Raw genomic sequence first — 17,370 nt, forward strand, 5'->3', positions numbered from 1 at the left:
CCATCCCTTTAAATATTTTGACTCGTTTGCCACATATTTGAGGTCTAATCTGTACTTAGGTCTCCGTCTTTCAGAAAAGGGTTTCAGAAAGGATGGGAGAAGTGGATTCTGAAGACGGAAGCTTCTCTTTTCCGGACAATTAGCTTGGATTGTTTACTGCAGGCTGATTTCATCCCTCCATAATTTCAGGGCCCCTTCCCCTTGTTGTTCCTGATAACATTCATATGTTTTCAGCTGCTGATATCTGGGCAGTTCCTGGATAGGGAGGAGTGGTGTGGTAGCCCCGAGGCAGCAACCAGGCAGTGCCATTCGAATATTAGAACCTGGAAGTTGTTTGGATGGGTCCGTAGTACGGGGCAGGGCTTTAATGAATGTATGCTGCTCACTGGGCCTCTTCTCACCGTGGAAGGAGGAAAAGGAACGAAGGACAGCGTGGAAAGAGGTAAAGCTTTCTCCATCTCTCCTCCTCCTTTAAAAATACATTTTATTAAAAATATATATATTTTATGAAAAATGTTTTATTTATTTATTTATTTATTTGGAAGACTTTATTTGAGGAAGAGAGAGGGAGAGAGAGCAGAAGCAGGGGGAATGGCAGAGGGAGGAGGAGGAACAGACTCCCCGCTGAGCAAGGAGCGGGAGACAGGGCTCCATCTCAAGACCCCGGAGTCGAAGGCAAACGCTTGTTGGACTGAGCCTGTCAGGGGCCCCTTTAAAATATGTTTTGATGAAAACACTTTCTCATCCTCAAATCCAGTAAGAAGGATGTAGATTTTTTTCATCAGAAACCGCCCTGGTATCAGGACTTGGTTGGTTGGGGTGCACAGAGCCTCGCGCAGGGCCAGGGAAAGGGCTGTTGCGACACCGGAACTCGCGGCTTCCGCTGCCGGAAGTCCCTGCGGCAACTTCCGGGGCTTGACTGTTGCCGGAAGCTCCACCGCTTTCAGTTTTGCATTCCCCGGAGGGAGGTTGTTGTGAGCTTGAGTATGTGCTTTTTCTTATTCAAGTGTCTTCATGGTGTCTTTCCCGCACTCTGGACGTCTGGTAATAGTGTGCAGTTTATGAAGGGGCCGTGGTTCTGCGTCATAGTTTTCATGGTCTGCAGGCCAAGGCGGAAACACTTTCTCTGGGATTCTAGACCCAGAAAATGAGGGAGGAATCCAATCTGTACACACGAGGGACTCCACACCTTTTGTCACGGAGAGTCGTCCGCCGGCAGGCCTCAGAGAGTGCGAGCTCACCGCCGTGAGGGTAGCGGCCGTTCCCGTGAGAGACCACCGCGGGGAAACCGAGCAGAGGAAGGACCCTGCCTTTTTAATATTAACAATAATAAAGGTCTTCTGAGAGTTGGCTTTGTCAAAATCTCCATTTTATAGATGAAAGGATGAGGCTCCGTGAAGTGACATCACAGGTCCCCACTGAGTCATTTGGTAAACAGCAGACCTGGCATGCACTTCCAAGTCGTGTACAGCTAGAGCTCAGAAACACATGACCACCCTATCTACAAGCCTAGGTTCACAGAGTGAAGTCATCTGAGGTCGCAAAACAGCCGATGGGCATTTTAGGAAAACAGCCATGATCCTGCCTTTAACAAAAAGAATCATACTCTGAACCTCAACCGTTTATCTAAGGCGTAGGATGAACCATCACTGGTCTTACAGAATGCTCAAGTGCATGATCTCATTTCTTAAAATGTTCTTAGGGAAGTGGAGACTATTACCGTTTCCGTTTCATAGTTTGGAGAAACTGAGGCTCAGAAATAAGAAATAGCATGCTTGTGCAGGTTGCTAGTAAATGGTACAGCTAGGGATCAAAGCTGCATTTTATTTCATTTGCATTATTCCACTCTCAACATCAATGCCTTGGAAATTTATCAGCTGGAGATTTAAGTCGAAGGCATTTTCATGAATCTAAAGGTAACATTCTTATTAGTAAGCATTTGTAGTTTTCTGCTTTGTAGTAATATATTCCAAGGGCTGAGTTGTTCCTTATGTCTTACATCCATGCGGCCCTGATGATCAGACAGAGCTTTTGGCTCACTCTAATTCTCTTCCTTTTGGGGCTCAGACCACAGCATTGTGTCCTCAGATGGTGTGAGAAGGCTGGGGCCCTGGGATCTTCACATTTTTAAATTATTCCCACCTCTCCCTCTGTCTGCGACTCCCTCCCATTTCACTTTTCACTCACACTCTCTGTCCCCCAAACTCTTGCTTCCATTCTGGCACCCCCCTCACCCTGTAAATAATCTTTAGTGATACATTACAAAGAAGCATATGATCCCTTAAAACCATGGTCAGATTATTTCATTCCTGCCCCGCAGGGGGTCTCCCATTCCACTCCAAAAGAGCCAAGTAATACAGAAAAGAAAAAAAAAAAAATAACAACACCGTGGAGAAAAGTAATAGCACAATAATTTCCTGATACACACGGCAAAACATGTGCTTAACAAAAGCAGCAGAGTGGGGGATTATGGGTAAAGGAATTTTCTGGACACCTTAGGATTGATCTTTTTACAATGTCCACGTCTCCTTTTCTGCTTCTGGAAGAGTAGTATAGTAGGCATAGTGAGTCTTTGCTGATTCACACAGTCCTGACGTCATTATTCTGGGTAGCCATGAGCTTCCACAGCTCCTCAGGCATACCCACACCTAAGATTTACTTCCCCTAGTGAGAGGAGAGATATCTACAGAGTTTTGTCTTCTCACTTCATTCCTGACACCTAGAGATTTTCTTTCTTGATTTCAACAGCATACTTTGTTAAAAACTAAAAATATTTAGGCTGACATTTCCAATACGGAGCAAGCAGGCCTTCTTGTCTCACTGCCATCCTGAGAGAGAGTTGACTCTGTGTCTCCAGGATCGAGCACTTAGCCATCAGGGTATTAATAAAGGTGGAGACTCCTCTTCTTCTACAAGATTTGTCTAATGGCCCACTTCACCGAGGTGTGCGGGAAGGAAAAGTAAGGTACTTAGTAAGTTCACTCATTTAAATCTTAAAAAGACTTGAAATGTAGGCATTTCTTATCCACGTGTTAGAGCCTGGGGAAATGGAGGTTCAAAGAGGCTAAGTAAGTTGCCCACGGTCAGCGAAGAAGTGGCCAAGAAATGATTTGAGCTAAGGATTCCCAGCCTTCAGGGTGGCAGGTCTTCCCACTAACACCCACTAGCTGGGGTGCAGTCCAAATCTGTAAAACTCATCCTTACCAGTTTGGAACACTCCTTCCTTCAGGCGGTGGTCTTGAGCAAGGGCAGGTTGTTGGATTCATGGCAAATGTGCATTTCTGGAGGCCTCCTGGGAAGGTCTTATAGCACCAACACTGCCATGGACCAGCCCAATCTATGGTATCCCTACCTTGGGCTCTTCTACTTGCCCACTTCCCTCCTTTCCTTGAATAAATTCAGTCTGAGAGAGCAATTTCCTTGTAATCTCTGATGTGAGCTCATTCCCCAAACCCGCAGCGCCTGGTTATGCAGCTTGGCCAAATGTGGTAACATTTCTAAACTTCATTTACCTGTCTGTATATAAGGACTCATAATTCTTCACATTAATATACAATGTCCCAAGTACATTCTTATTCCCATGGTTGTATTTTTTTCTCCAGGAATTTGAATTAGTAATTGTTTTTAAAAGCTCAAAGTTCTTGAGCACTTATATGCCAGGAAGGAAATCTGTGTATACTCATGCTCTAGTTTAGCTTCACCACACCCCTGTGGAGTAGGGATTTCATTGCTTCCATTTTAAGGACTAAGAAATTGAGATTAAGTAACTCATCCAAAGCCATATACCCACATATGAAAGGAGATCTTCTGAATTAAGAGTTGAAATACACAACTTCTGTCTTCTAGGGTTTATTAGATTATAAAGTGTTCTTCCCGTTTTTTTCACACGTCAAGAGATACGCTTAAACTCACACATCAGCAGAATAAGGATTAGAACCAGCCTAAGGCTTGACTTTATGGATGGGGTATTTTGGGCACACTCATGCAGTCTTTCTTTGCTCAAATTCACAAGGATGGGGAGGCTCAAAACGTGATCTATTGTGTTCATGAAACAAATCATATTTGGATGAAGCCTTTGAGTAAAGCCCCTTCTTCACCAAGGTCTGGAGGCTGTTTGAGGCCTTTCCTCAAACATTCCTCCCACCTACCACTCCCCTCCCCTGTGCACTACTAAGTGAGTTTGCTGGCTCTGTGTCCATGCCCAGGCCAGGGATTTATAGCCTGGGCTGACCTCACATCGTGGGGGCCCTCCCACAGCCTCCAGAGCCTTGACTGTGGCCTGAGGCCCTAACGACCCTGCTCTCCCAAGACGCATTGCTCTCTGCCGGCAAGATGCCAGCTTTGGGTGGGGTGGACTAAGGCTGGGGCAGGAGAGGAACCAATAAAGAAACAGCTTAGTTCTGTGCCCTGACCTTGGCACAGAAAGACATTCGGGGGAGTCTGAGTCCCTGTGACTGGCCCCAGAAGCTTTCAGGGATTTGAGATTCCTGACTTGGCCCCGAATGACTCCTTGCAGGATCTGCTTGTGTCTCCATTGCCAGAAAGTCCAAAGATGACCTCCCTGCCCAAGTCCAAAGATGACCTCCTTGGATGTTCACACTGGGGCCCTCCACAGAAGGACATGTCCTCCTGGCGGCCAGCATCCCTCAAGGAGGTCAAGTGAGTCTGGAAGGGCAACTTGGGGTAAATAACACCAAACTCCCCAGAGTTGTTTCTATTTATGCTTCAACTTTTCTCCTCTCTCCTTCCTTCAACTCCTTAATCTCTTTTCTCTTCTGTCCCATCAAAGAACAGGTTCATTCTGGATTTAAATACCAATTCTACCTGTAATCAGCTGTGTGGCTGTCAGAAACCTACTTAACCCCTCCACATCTTGGGCTTTTTATGTTTTTTTTTTTAAACCTATAATATAGGAATGATAAAATCTTTGCAGTTTCTAAGAATCGGAAATAGAGTGTGCTAAATGCCAAATATTTGACAAATGGCAATAATCATAATTTAGTATAGCTACTCTGAGGCCTGGTTGGGAAACTAGCTCAAGGATTTTACTTTATCTACAAGGACACCTACCAGGCGTGTCATTACAGGTCAAGATTTTTAGGAACAAGCGTTTAATCAGGGCTCAAAAGCTCTTAAGAAGAAAAATATAGGTATTACAGCATATGTCACTTTTCGAGTGTGAAGAGCTCTCTGTTACTCTGGGTCTCCCTAGGTCCCCGGATACACATGTTCCTTGATCTGTCACTGGACAAGATCCACACCTCACAGGCCACTCCCCACTGAGGCTCTTCAGTCGTGAAGAGAGACAAGAAATGAATTATAAGTTCATCACCCAAGCTCAAGAGAGAGCAAGAAACCCAGCACGATGCTGGACAGGCACAGAATTCCTGTCAGCAGAAGACTTTACTGGCCGAGGAAGCTGACCGTGGGGACATGCTGGAGGCATCCTAGCTCCACGGGTGCCGTCTTGAGGCAGGCTGGTGTCAACAGTTCCTTCTGAGCATTTCACTGTCCCAGATTAGGGTCTGTCCCACATTACACCAAGCCTTGTGCTCGCTCACCAGCTGGCTCTCTATGTGTCGCACACTAGGCCCAGATGACCAGATCCTAAATCTGGGCGGTCAGAAGGCTAGTTCTCCAAACTGGGAGACTTTATGAGGTCAGGGCTGGATCCGCTAAAGGATCCAAGGCGGGAGGCAACAAATAGAGGACATGTTAAATCGACGTTCAAGGCTAATTACTTGAGATTGAGAATGGGGGAGTGGAGATTCAAAACAGGGCGAGTGAGAAAGCAAGCTTCTTATCTGAACTGAAATCCTTCCCCCGAAGACACACACACACGTGGAATTCATTCCTCCAGCAGGGAGCCACGGACTGGCTGTCTACCGGGACCCTGCCCAACCACCGTGTGACGGTGACCGAATCCAGGCTGCGCTTTGCAAGGGGCTGATAGAATTTCCTCTCTGATAAATATTCCTGCCAAAGTTAGTTTTTGAGCCATGGTTCATAAATATACAGTATTCCAGCAAAAAAGTACAGAACGTCCTCCTGGGGTTGACAAGCAAATAGTTTCATAAATAACCCTCTTGACACGTGCAAGATGTTAACATTTTTGAGGTTTTGGGCAGGGGCAGCTGTGGATTTAATTGCTCGACTCAGTCTGGAGCTGTGATGGAGTTGGACGTTACCTCTTGGGGGCCCATGGAAATGTTTTTCTTGGCTTGAGCGAGCTTGCATTGCTTGTCGGCGCTGAGGACAAAGGCCTCTCCTCAGGAGGTTCTGGGCCAGGGCTGAGGGCTGCCCAGGTGAGTCTGACTAGAATAACATGCACAGGGATGGGCACTAGAGCATCAGATAAAAGGCATTTCCTTATACAAGCGAAGGGCTGAGTTGAGCCACAATATTGACTGCATTAGAGGCTCTGAGTGCCCAGCGCAGGCCAGGCTGACATGGAAGGGGGAGAACATTCCAAAGAAGGCTCTGATTCTAATAGCATTTTTTTTTCTTTTAAATCCAGAGAATTTGGGGCCGATTCTAGTGTGGGCCAGATCAAGTACTGAGTCTAGGGAGATATTCAGATCAGAAGCATGACTGGATCTTTAAGTAGTTAGTGAGACAGAGTGAAGTTTGTTGAAAATGGGTTTCATCCTGACCCCATCACATAGCTAGGATTCCCACCCCTGAAGTCCACTGCGGTCTAACCTATTCATAAACAGTGTTATTCAGGTTGAATGAATGAGGACATTACACTCCTGAGCATCTCAATAATCATTTGTATGATGCCTTCAAGTTTTCTAGGCCCTTCCACATCCATGACTGCCACCAATCCCCAGAGCAGCGCCTGTGAGATAAAAACAGAGCAGGCATGGTCATTCCTATTGCACAGATGGGAACGCAGAGAGGGAGGGAATTGCCTGGGGTCCTCAGAGACTAAACGACAGAACGAGGATTCACATGTGGGCCCTTGGCCTCGTGGAGCTATGTGCATGAATGGTTTGTTTTATCAGGCAAGGCTAGGCAAGCAGAGAGCAGGAGCAAGGGGAAATGAGCTCTAGAACGGGAAGATTTTGATGGTGGGCGATGAAAGGCAGGCTCCGAGCGCATGGGGGACTCTGTTCTAATGAGATGCCTAAGACAGGCGTCTGGAGGATAAGCAGCCCCACCAGCAACCCCACGCTCCCTCCCTGTGGCTGGAGCCAGTGGCAGACACAACATCACCGTAATGTTCTGAGGTGTGAGAAGGGCCCTTGCAGGTCTCGATTACAGTGTATTGACAGAGTGCTGGGCAGCCTGATTCTGAAGATGGTTCTGAATTCACCTGTGAAGACAAGGGCTTTTTAAATTCTAAAAGACAGGGTAAGAAATCTCTGCATCCTCTCAATTACTAGATATATTATATTTCTGTGCTTTGACTAAAAGGGCTCCATCAGATTGCTGTGGGTGTGAAGATAAAGGTAACAGGAAGACTTGCTGTCTCCTGACAGCTGAGCTGGGCTCTGGTACCCGAGCTAAGCACTTGATCTCTGTGCCCATTGGTCATGGGGGCTGAACTTGGGGAGGTGGGCAGGGGGCACCAACAGGAAGTGAGTTTCGTTTGCCTTCCAGCTGCTGTGCTGCCTAGTGACTGTTCTACAGACCCCACACCAGTCCCTTGGTGGCATCTTGGACAGACCTAGCTTCTGTTTTCTCTTCAGGTTAGTTTATGAAAACAAGTACTGCTCTGATCATTCAGACTCAACTCAGGTATTAAATGGCCCTCTCGAGGCTATACTAAACCTTTAGTGTCCCCTCTCTTTCAGAATGCCTGCACCCCCCAACTTAGGCTAGAAGGATCTGCAGTGGGGGTGGGGGGCAGTCTCTTCTTTCACTTGTACTTGACGTTCTTTCCTGTCCCTATGGCTGGCTGGCTTCTTTAGAGTCAGGGCAGGGGTATTAAGGGCAAAGGGACCCCCTTCCAGGACGGAATTGGTCACCAGTGCCCTCTTTGGCAGGTGTGCCTTCAGTGGATCTCACGAGCAGACTTGCAAATTCCTAGCGGCCCAGACTGAACACTCAGGCTGACCTCTTATGACATTCTTAGCTCTTGCTGTTTGCCTAATAGCATCTTTCTACTGGGTACCTCCCACGGGGGCTTAGGCCATGCTGGGTTCTGCAGCATCCCCATGGCCTGTAGGAAACTCATGTGTTCTTGCCTTGCCAGACGAATGGGCAGGCTTTTCCCTACCAGGTCCTTTCTTCTAGCCCTAGTGTGACATGTGGCTCTACCCACCCGCTTGTCTTTTTATAATGACCAGCCTCAGTAGTCATGGATGCCACCAAAGTCACGTCATCCTGTCCCAGCAGTCCTCCTGCTTTCTTGGCCTTAGTCGGATGATAGCAGTAGACCCTGGGGGCTCACTCTGATCTGACCCCAAAATGCATGTCCTTAACAGAAGACATGAAGACAGCGAGAAAGCCATTGGCCAAAAAGTCTGCAGACATAGCAAAAGACAGAAGAAGTGGGAAGAACAAATTTTCAAATATGTGTCCTGTCTGTATTTGTTTTCTTTCAAATGACTGTCATTTGTTACCCTAAAAACCATATCCCAAAGCCTTGATTTCAATTGTCTGTCTGTGATGGTGGGGCTAAAGCTGTGCAGTTAATTTGCATCTCGTGAAAACTCAATCACGCTGGCCTTAACTGACAAGCACAAACGGCTCTGGCAGAGGTGAGGGAGCCAAGTGCAAATAACAATGCCATTAGAGTTGACAAGAGCAGCATGATTAAGGAACGAGTGAACCAGAGTTCCCTGTGTGATGTCAGCTCCCTCACCAATCTCCTGCATGGAGTCGAATGAATAATTACGCTCTACCTGCAAACACAGATTTTTCCCTCTCCAAGTGCATTCACACTGGAGACATTTTTTACATGTCCCCTGTAATCAGGCAGTTGGAGCCAGGACTGCACGATTGGCCCATTTTTATGTAAGAAAACTGAGACCTGGGAATCTTGAAGTTCCCTGGAAGGTGAAAGGCAGCGTAAGGACTGAAGAGCCCGTCTCCTCCCTCTGAGTCCTTTGCTCAAGTGAGACTCTTCAACTGTACATTCAAAGAGGCCTCCAGGAAAGCAGATGTCCCTGGCGGCCCACAGCACTGAGCTCCTGCTGGGCTGCTTCTGTAAGCACAGGGGAGAGCCCTTTCCGCCTGCCTGAGTCTTACTTTTGTTGACTCTCCTTGTCTGCGCTCTCATGGTCTGTATTCAATTCTATGTATTTTTTTTTTTTCCTTATTTAGGAGAAAGCAAAAGACAAATCAAGAGGCTGAAACCACAGGGACTAACCTGACCTTGTCCTATTTATCTCTAGTTGCACAACCTCCTACATTCGCTTCCTCTCTGTCCACAGGGAAATGGGGAGGAACAATAATTTCAGTAGTAACTCTTCTTTGTTGAGCACAGACTGTGTAGGAGGTGGGATGCTAGGAGTTTTACGTGCCTTCTTTTCCCCTTATTCCCTCCAACTGTTGGAGAAAGAGAAGTTCAGGTCCACAGCATCGTCCCTAAAACCCTTGAGACCAGGTGTGTGACAGAATGCATGGGAGGTAATACAGTTTACCTGCTGTATATTCTTCAGCCCACCCAACACGGTGTGTAGCGACATCTTGTCCTCAAACATATACATATTTCTGCAATGAAAAGAGAAACAGTCACAAGAGATGGATAACATAAAGGCCATACATAGCCTCATGTCCTGATAGATCTGGTTTTGCTGCCATGTCAATGTGTGCCAAGCTTGGTGAGGAGACTTCTGAGTTCTTTGGCTTGTAGAATCACAGCTGGATGTGGTATGTGTACTACTATGCTCGCTTTACAGGCATAGATACAGAAGTTCAGAGAGTTTCCATGACTTGTCCAAAGCACAGGGCTGCTGAGTAGCAGAGCTCGGATATACACCCAGGCCTCCGACTGTGGCACCTGCTCCACCAACCACAAACCCTCTGTGATACGTTTGTCCCTGGAGCAATCAGAGAGGATATCTTCATTAACAGGCAGCTATCACTTCCATTCACGGAGGGCAGGGGCAACAGAACCTTTGGGATCTCTCCATCCAGTCTTGAGACTTCATATAGGCCCTGTCTTTCTTAGCGAGGATTTAGAGCAGACAGATAACACAGATGAGAAACCCCCTCTATGTGGTGTAGCCTGTGAGGTTTGGGGGGTTGTTTGTTACCCTGGCATAACCTAGCTTATCCTGGCTGACTCTCTGACTCATCTCCCTTTGCTCAGGAGGGACTGATTTACACTGCAGGAATGCCAGCCAGCAGCTCTGTGGGTGGGAAAAATGTACCTGCTTTTATGTACCCAAGCTAATAGCCTCTTTCTCTCAACTGCTTGTGAGAGTTTGTCTCTTTCTCCTGCTTTCTTTTGCAGTGCCAAATTTATTTCTGATTTGTTTTCCTTGTTGAACCTCTACAACTCCTTATTTTCCAAGGCTATTTTTAGTGGCTCTATTCTACCCTGAAGGAAATAGTTCACATCTTGGTGCCCAGGGCTTTTTTAGCTCCTTTTAATGGGAGAGGATAGCACATATCAACAATTCTTTTAGCCACCAAGTCATTTCCCCAAGAGGCTCAGAGAAGAACAAAATGTCTCCATCGGATGAGTTTTGGATGCTTGTCTCCAACCTCCTCAATGTGCATGATCCTTCCTGGTGTGAACAAGACTTCAACTTTCCACTGCTTCCTTCCTTCCTTCTGGAAGTTAAAACCTGTGTTCCTTAAACCTGGTGATTTTCCAGGCCTGTTAGGTCAGTCTTTAGGAGTGGGGCTCAAACATCTATGTCTTTGATAAGCTTTCTGAGTGATTTCCTATAGACAATTTTGATGACAGGTATTTGGGAAGTCTTGGGTTGACTATGTTGCCTACATTCTGAGCCACATATATTTGTTGTAACTCATCCCTCCTGTTCTTCAAGAAGTCATCCCAGTTAAAAATGTAATTAAAAACAACATTCCCTATGGATATTTATAACTGCTTTATTTATAATTGCCAATCTTAGAAACAGCTAAGGTGTCCTTCAGTAGGTGACGGAATCTATGAGCTGTGCTGTGTGCAGGTGATGGAGTATTATTTGGAGCTAGAAAGAAGAGGGCTACAAGCCATGGAAAGATACAGAGAAACTTAAATGCCTATTACTAAGTGAAAGAAGCCATTAAGAAAAGGCTACAGACTGTATGATTGCAACTGTATAATATTTTGAAAATGGCAAACCTATGAAGACAGTGAAAGGGCCAGTGTGTTCCAGGGTTTGGGGAGAGGGAGGGATGAACAGGCAGAACACAAAGGATTTGGGGAGCATTGTAGCTATTCTGCATGGTCCTACAATGATGGACGGATGGCGGTACACATGTCAAACCCCACAGAACGTACAGTACCAAGAATGTGAACTACAGACTTGGGTGATGATGATGTGTCCATGTAGGTTCATGGGCTGTAGTGGACGTGCCACTGTGGTGGGAGCCATTGATGGCGGTGAACATTGTGCACATATGAGGGTGGTGGTGGTGGTGGTGTTTTTGGGAACTTTTTGTACTTTCTACTCAATTTTGCTATGAACCTAAAACTGCTCTAAAAGAGAAAATCTACAGAAATAACAACAACATTCTCTTCCATGCTTCTGGAGGGAATGATGTCTTCTGGCGAGCAAGGCTGAAGGGGGATGCCCAACACTCCAGTTCTTTTATGGATTTGCTATTTGCCATTCAGTGTTCTCCATCTCACCAGAAGGCCAGTGAGGACAACACCAAGGGTCAGAGTGTCGGAAGTGCTTAGGCCATGGTCTGAAATAACTAGGATGTGCAAGGAAGACCCTGTTTGGGGGAAGGTTGTGACCCATGTCTTGTCCAGGAATCTGCAGCCAGATGGCTCCCCTCTGTCATCTCAAGGGGATGTCAGGGAAGCAAAGGTCTTTTTTTTTTTTTTTTTTTCCCCTATTTGTTCCATGGGGGCCGTGATTATTATGGCTTGTGGAGACCAGGAAGGAAGCGAGGCTAATCAAGCAAAAGGGCAGCCTGTACCACAGAGGCATCTACACAAGTTCAAACAACATGGGCAAGGAGTCAAAAGGGACACAGAATTCAGAAGGTAGGAGACCAGAAGCTAGGCAAAGAGACAGTAATGGATGGTAGGCAGGAGCGCCTGACCAGTGAGAAAGCCTTTTTCTCTGCAGTGGGAGCCTGTAGTGGGAAATGAGACACTAGGATCCAGAGGTGGCTGTGACAGTGGAACACAAGTGGGGTAACCTCCCAGTAGGAGGAGGTGGGTACTCAGAGTCAAAGATGTTACTGGGGGCGCCTGGGTGACTCAGTGGGTTAGGCCTCTGCCTTCGGCTCAGGGCATGATCCCAGGGTCCTGGGATCGAGCCCCGCATCGGGCTCTCTGCTCAGCAGGGAACCTGCTTTCCTGTCTCTCTCTGCCTGCCTCTCTGCCTACTTGTGATCTCTGTCAAATAAATAAATAAAATATTTTAAAAAAAAAGATGCTACTGGCTCATCACTACAACACGTGACCAAGAGTTAACCAGTTTCCACAACTTCCTCCAGAAGTCAGCTGCCAAACTGAGGCTCTCCCATGCCTGAGAGGGAGAAGAAAATGCTTGAAAGACGGACAAGGAAGTGTCTCCGTTAGGTCCCAATGTTGTCTTGTGTTTATTACCTGCAGGAAATCCTTTCCTCTTAGTCCCAGGTCGGTTGGTCGGTTGGTTGGTCTATCTGTCTGTCTGTCTGTCTATCTATCTATCTTTAGTCCCAGTTCTCTTTAAATTTACCAGCAGTCAAAACCTTTCTCTTTGACACAGCCTGGGAATATTTTATAAGAGTATTTGTTGATACTTAAAAAAAACAAAAGGATCAGCTTAGTTTGTAAACAGCTGTGAAAAAAGTAATCAAGAATCTGGTTGTCACAAAGGAAGCAGAAGTCCACTGGCCTAGTGTTTAGATTGTAGAAATGCACTCATGGCAACAGTAGTATTCTGATTGTAATCATAGTAAACAATAATAACAATAATAGTACCTTAGTGACTACTGAACCTAATGGCTGTGGTGAAAGATTTGTTGCTGGGCAGGTCTGGCCTGGCACGAAGTTTCTGGACTGTCCTGTGTTTTTCCAGTTTTCCTCTGAACCATAAACTCCCCTTCGGCGCGGGAGGTGGTATAACTACCGTGTACACAAATGTGCATGTCAGTGTGATGCCTGTTTTAGAGGAAGTGGTCTCTAAACCATATTTTAACGGCGGAATGGAAGTTAACTTTGCTGATGCCGGACTTTAAGGTGGGAGGAGTGGGGCGAGAGGTGGTATTTGGGAACATGTTGACGGTGTGATGTTGGGGGGTTATTAGTGGCTCTTCTGCAGCCCCTGAAATCATACTTCAACAAGTGAAAACCTTTGCAGGCTCTAAAGGTCTATCAGATACCAGACAAATTCCTTTCCTTATGACAAGTGACCAAGAGCAGATGCTGATGCCAGGGGCAGACCAGAGGGAGCTGGAGGACTGAAGGCTGAAAGGTGAGTTATTGACAGCTTTCAAATCCATGAAGAGCGAGAGAGCAGGAGTTGAGACCCAGCTGTTCTCAATAGCCTCCAAAGCCAGAAAAATAAGCACTAATGATAGCAGGAGGAGGGAGCTGAAGAAGATATAGAACAATACTAAGTACAGGAGGGGGTGGGAAATAGCCTCCCTTCACGCAGTCATTCAGCTAACCTTGATTGAGCACCAGCAGCAGGCATTGTGCGGGGTGTTGGGAGTATAAAGATAAGAGCCGAAGCCTCGGCTGTCAAGTGGTCCACAGAACCATGAAAGCAGGAGCCTATCAGCCCAGTCCTTTCCTCCCCAGATACGTGCCTTCCTCCCTGCAAATGCCTCATAGGGAGTCATCACACGAATGTTTGAAATAAGATGGAACCAGCAGGAAAGACAAAGACATCCTCAGGTATCACAGATGTTTTCTCTAGCCTGGGCTTGATGTATTTCTTTCCCGAGGCCGGAGGGTGGCCCACAGAGCTCTGTGTTCAACCGAGGATGCCACTTCTCTCTAGGCTTGATTCCCTGAAGTGCTGTTTGGGAGAAAGGTGTCCAATTGTTGAGGAAGGCCAAGTTTAACAAGTGAGACCTGCAACTTCACCAACCCTCCAAGTCAAGTTCACGGCCCGAGCGTTCATATGAAATTGTATATTGTCACCCGTCATCTGCTGTTCCAAGAACGCAGCACACTACCTGCAAAGCAGATACTCTTTTGGAGCTGTGCATTCCGAGTTCTGACAACTGGAATCAAAACTGTGCCGGGCAGTGTGACTGACAACCACACGTCGGCAATCGACGCCAGTCACTCAACACAGAAAAGACTGGAAGGCTTCCACCTCCCCTGCCTGCCTCTGCCACGAAGCACCTCACACACCATGCGCATCTGGCTGGCCGTCCACTAGGCAGAGGCAGCAGCGTGTGGTCTGTGTGAATCCCAGCCTTCTCCTCTCTGTGCCTGCAAAGCTGTCCTTAATTCCCTTGAAGCTCCCCGGACAACGCCCACACAAAGACCTTTCCACCCACGGAGCCCCTTCCTGTTGCTGTGTCTTGCTTTTATTCTTCACAGCTCGATAAACCTTTCTCATCTTCTATTTATCAAATGCAATCACAAAGGGACCACTTAATTAACAGGCTGCCATTGTGTGGGAGATGATTTGGAAGCTTATAGCCATTTAAGAAACCTCACACTGTTCCAGACGACAAAAACAGTAGGATGCACCATCTGGGAGGAAGCTTCTGCCGAAACAGACGCCAGTGTTTCCATGATTAAGAACCTAATATTATAACATCATAGTATGCTGTGCTGTTCGGTTAGCAGAGGCAGCCTTCCGAGCCAGTGTTCTCGGGTCTCGCCTGCTTCGAGGCAGCCAAGTCATTCAGTATCAAAATATTTGCTCTGGCAAGGGGCCCTGGTTTATACGGCTCTTGTTATCTGTTCCCCCATCGAGCCTATGCAAGGTGGACACATTGAAAGAGCTTAATTAAAACTTGCCAAGGAATTTGTTGGCTGTGACCATGCGTTGGGGAAGCGTGTGGTCACTACAGGTTAGGAAGGCAACTCCAGGTGCATTCAGAGTTCCAAGGGTTTGTTTCAAGACTGATTTTTAAAGTGTGGATCTGAAGCTTGTTTCAGAGCAAAACCCCAGAATCGGCCTTCAGCCACCCTGACTTCCTTAACACACATCCCCAAAGACTTCATCCTTTGATTTCTTTTTACTGAGCACCTACTATGTGGCAGGCATTGTGCTGGGCCTCATAGGAGGATGAAAAAATTAATATGATGTAACTATTGACTGTAAGAACTGAAAAAATTAACCTGGTTCCCCTAAAATATAACTGCTACTCTCTCTTCTATTTATACAAGAAACTGCTATTCATTACGGGAAATTTAGAAAACATAGTCAAGCAAAAATTTAAATAAAAATTAAGCATAATCCTCAGAGATAAACCTCTGAGAGCAATCTTTTTTTTTTAATTAATATTTCCTTCCTGTCTTTTTCCCCCTGCATTTTCTGCATTATATTCTGTGTATGCAGTTCCTGCGTTATTTCTTAGGCCGTTCTTAGTCTCATGTCTACCCTGATGACAACTTCTTGTCCCTTGAGAAAAGCTTTTTTACCTCCTTTCTAGCTATCCAAATCCTACTTCGCACTAACTTCTGGCTCTACCTTCTTCTGGGAGGCTTATCTCATCCCCATTAGAAAGATCATGGGATTACAGAGATTGTCATTTGGATTTTGGTTTCTTTCCCCGAACAAGCCGCGGACACGGGGCAAATCACTTACCTTCTCTGGATCTCAGGTGTCTCTTCGTGATGATGGAGATGAGAACCTTGCAGACTTGTGGTCAGAGTTAAATGCGGTGAGATGAGAAAAGAGCAAAGTCAGTAAACGGAGAGTCTGTTCCTTCCCTGTTTCTCTGCACACCCAGAGCACCTGGAGTGGGTTGCCCTCAATTTTGCCCCAGTTAGAGAGACTCCAACCCATCCTAGTGTTTCCAGGATACAATCCCCAATCGTTGGGTAGTTTATGACACCTGCTGAACAGCCTCATTCTGGACCAAGCTCTCCCTCATTCCCCATCCCAGTCACCTGACCTTCTTCCCCTGGGGGCATCTGCAAGCACTGTTCCCTCTCCAGGAACACTCTTCTCTCCCATCTCTGCTTTGTTCTCTCCTTCTCATTGTTCACATCCAGGCCCACTTGTCGCATTAGTAATGATTCCTGCCCAGAGTAGGAATCTTCAGAGTAGACCAGTCCTCTGCTGCCTTCTCATGGTGCCTGGGTCTTTTTAAAAAAATTATTTTCCCTCCCAGAATCAGTCTCCATGAGAGTGAGCATCATGTCTGTTTTTATTCTCCAGTGGGTTTCTGGTGTCCATCACAGCCCCTGACACGTAGTTGCTCCATGCATATTGTTGAAGAATTAAGTGATGCTGTTCTCCAGGTGTTGGCACCAATGATCGGCAGCTTCCTAAGGACCAGGGCGGTGTCTTCTGTTCCTATGGTGTTCGTGGCGGGCCACTTCATCCCAGTCCTGTCCCCAGAAAAATGATGCTGCATTAGCCTTGGTCTCGTGAACATCACCCTTACCTTTCAAGAGCATCTACAAGAGTCTGGATGAAGTTCTATGCCACGCCTGCCACTTCCCAGACTGTTCTCTCTCTCCTTTTCCTTTCAACAGAAAATCCGTCCACCAGGCCCAGCTTAGACACCTCCTCCACTGTGAAGCCTTCCTTGGTGTCCCCTTCGCACCATTTGTCATCTGTTCTGCCCTCTTTGGTACAAGCAGAACAGATTTCAGTCTGCTCTCTGTGAATGCAGCTGCTGGTGTGCTGAGCTGAGCTGTCAGCTGGTCTACCCTCTGGCTAAGCCCCAGGTCCTTAACACCTTTCACCTCAGGACTGGCTCCCACTTCCTGCCCCTCCCCACTTTTCCTTCCTCCTTTGCCCCCACTGTTGCAGGTATACGGAACATTTTTCAGTTCTTCAAGCCTACCACAACCTCACACTTCTGAGCTTAGACATATGCTGTTCTCAGACTCAAACGCTCTTCCCTCCTCCTCCTCTCCATCTGCCCAGTTTTTCATTATCCTCCACACCCTGGCGTTAAGGCTGCTTCCACAGGGAAGCCTTCCTTGGTTGCCTGGGTCAGGCTGGGTGCTGTGTCTCTTGAGCCCTTCTCACTTAATGCGGTTTTCTGTCTTCCCTGCAGGACATGTGCTCCGTGAAGATGGGTTGGTCAGGGTTACTTGGCTTACCCAGCACTTATTAGGGGCTTAATAATTGCTTGGTGGATGAATGAATTAAATCTGCC

At 46.8% G+C, this 17,370-nt stretch overlaps 2 long non-coding RNA genes across 3 annotated transcripts; one reads left to right on the forward strand and one right to left on the reverse strand.

Annotated features, from left to right (window-relative positions):
• The first annotated feature begins 3,817 nt into the window (after positions 1 to 3,817).
• Positions 3,818 to 5,988, forward strand: LOC309861461. Its single transcript, XR_014309953.1, has 2 exons — positions 3,818 to 4,659; positions 5,213 to 5,988. It is a non-coding gene; the product is annotated as an uncharacterized lncRNA (long non-coding RNA).
• A 366-nt stretch (positions 5,989 to 6,354) lies between these two features.
• Positions 6,355 to 16,878, reverse strand: LOC309861462. Of its 2 annotated transcripts, XR_014309954.1 has the most exons (4): positions 16,810 to 16,878; positions 15,843 to 16,591; positions 9,594 to 9,663; positions 6,355 to 6,841 (listed from the first exon to the last, which is right to left on the reverse strand). It is a non-coding gene; the product is annotated as an uncharacterized lncRNA (long non-coding RNA). The 2 variants fall into 2 exon arrangements; XR_014309955.1 differs by having other exon boundaries at positions 15,843 to 16,870.
• Positions 16,879 to 17,370: the final 492 nt, after the last annotated feature.

The sequence above is a fragment of the Mustela nivalis genome, assembly GCF_964662115.1.
Source record: "Mustela nivalis genome assembly, chromosome: 3".
NCBI lineage: Eukaryota > Metazoa > Chordata > Mammalia > Carnivora > Mustelidae > Mustela > Mustela nivalis.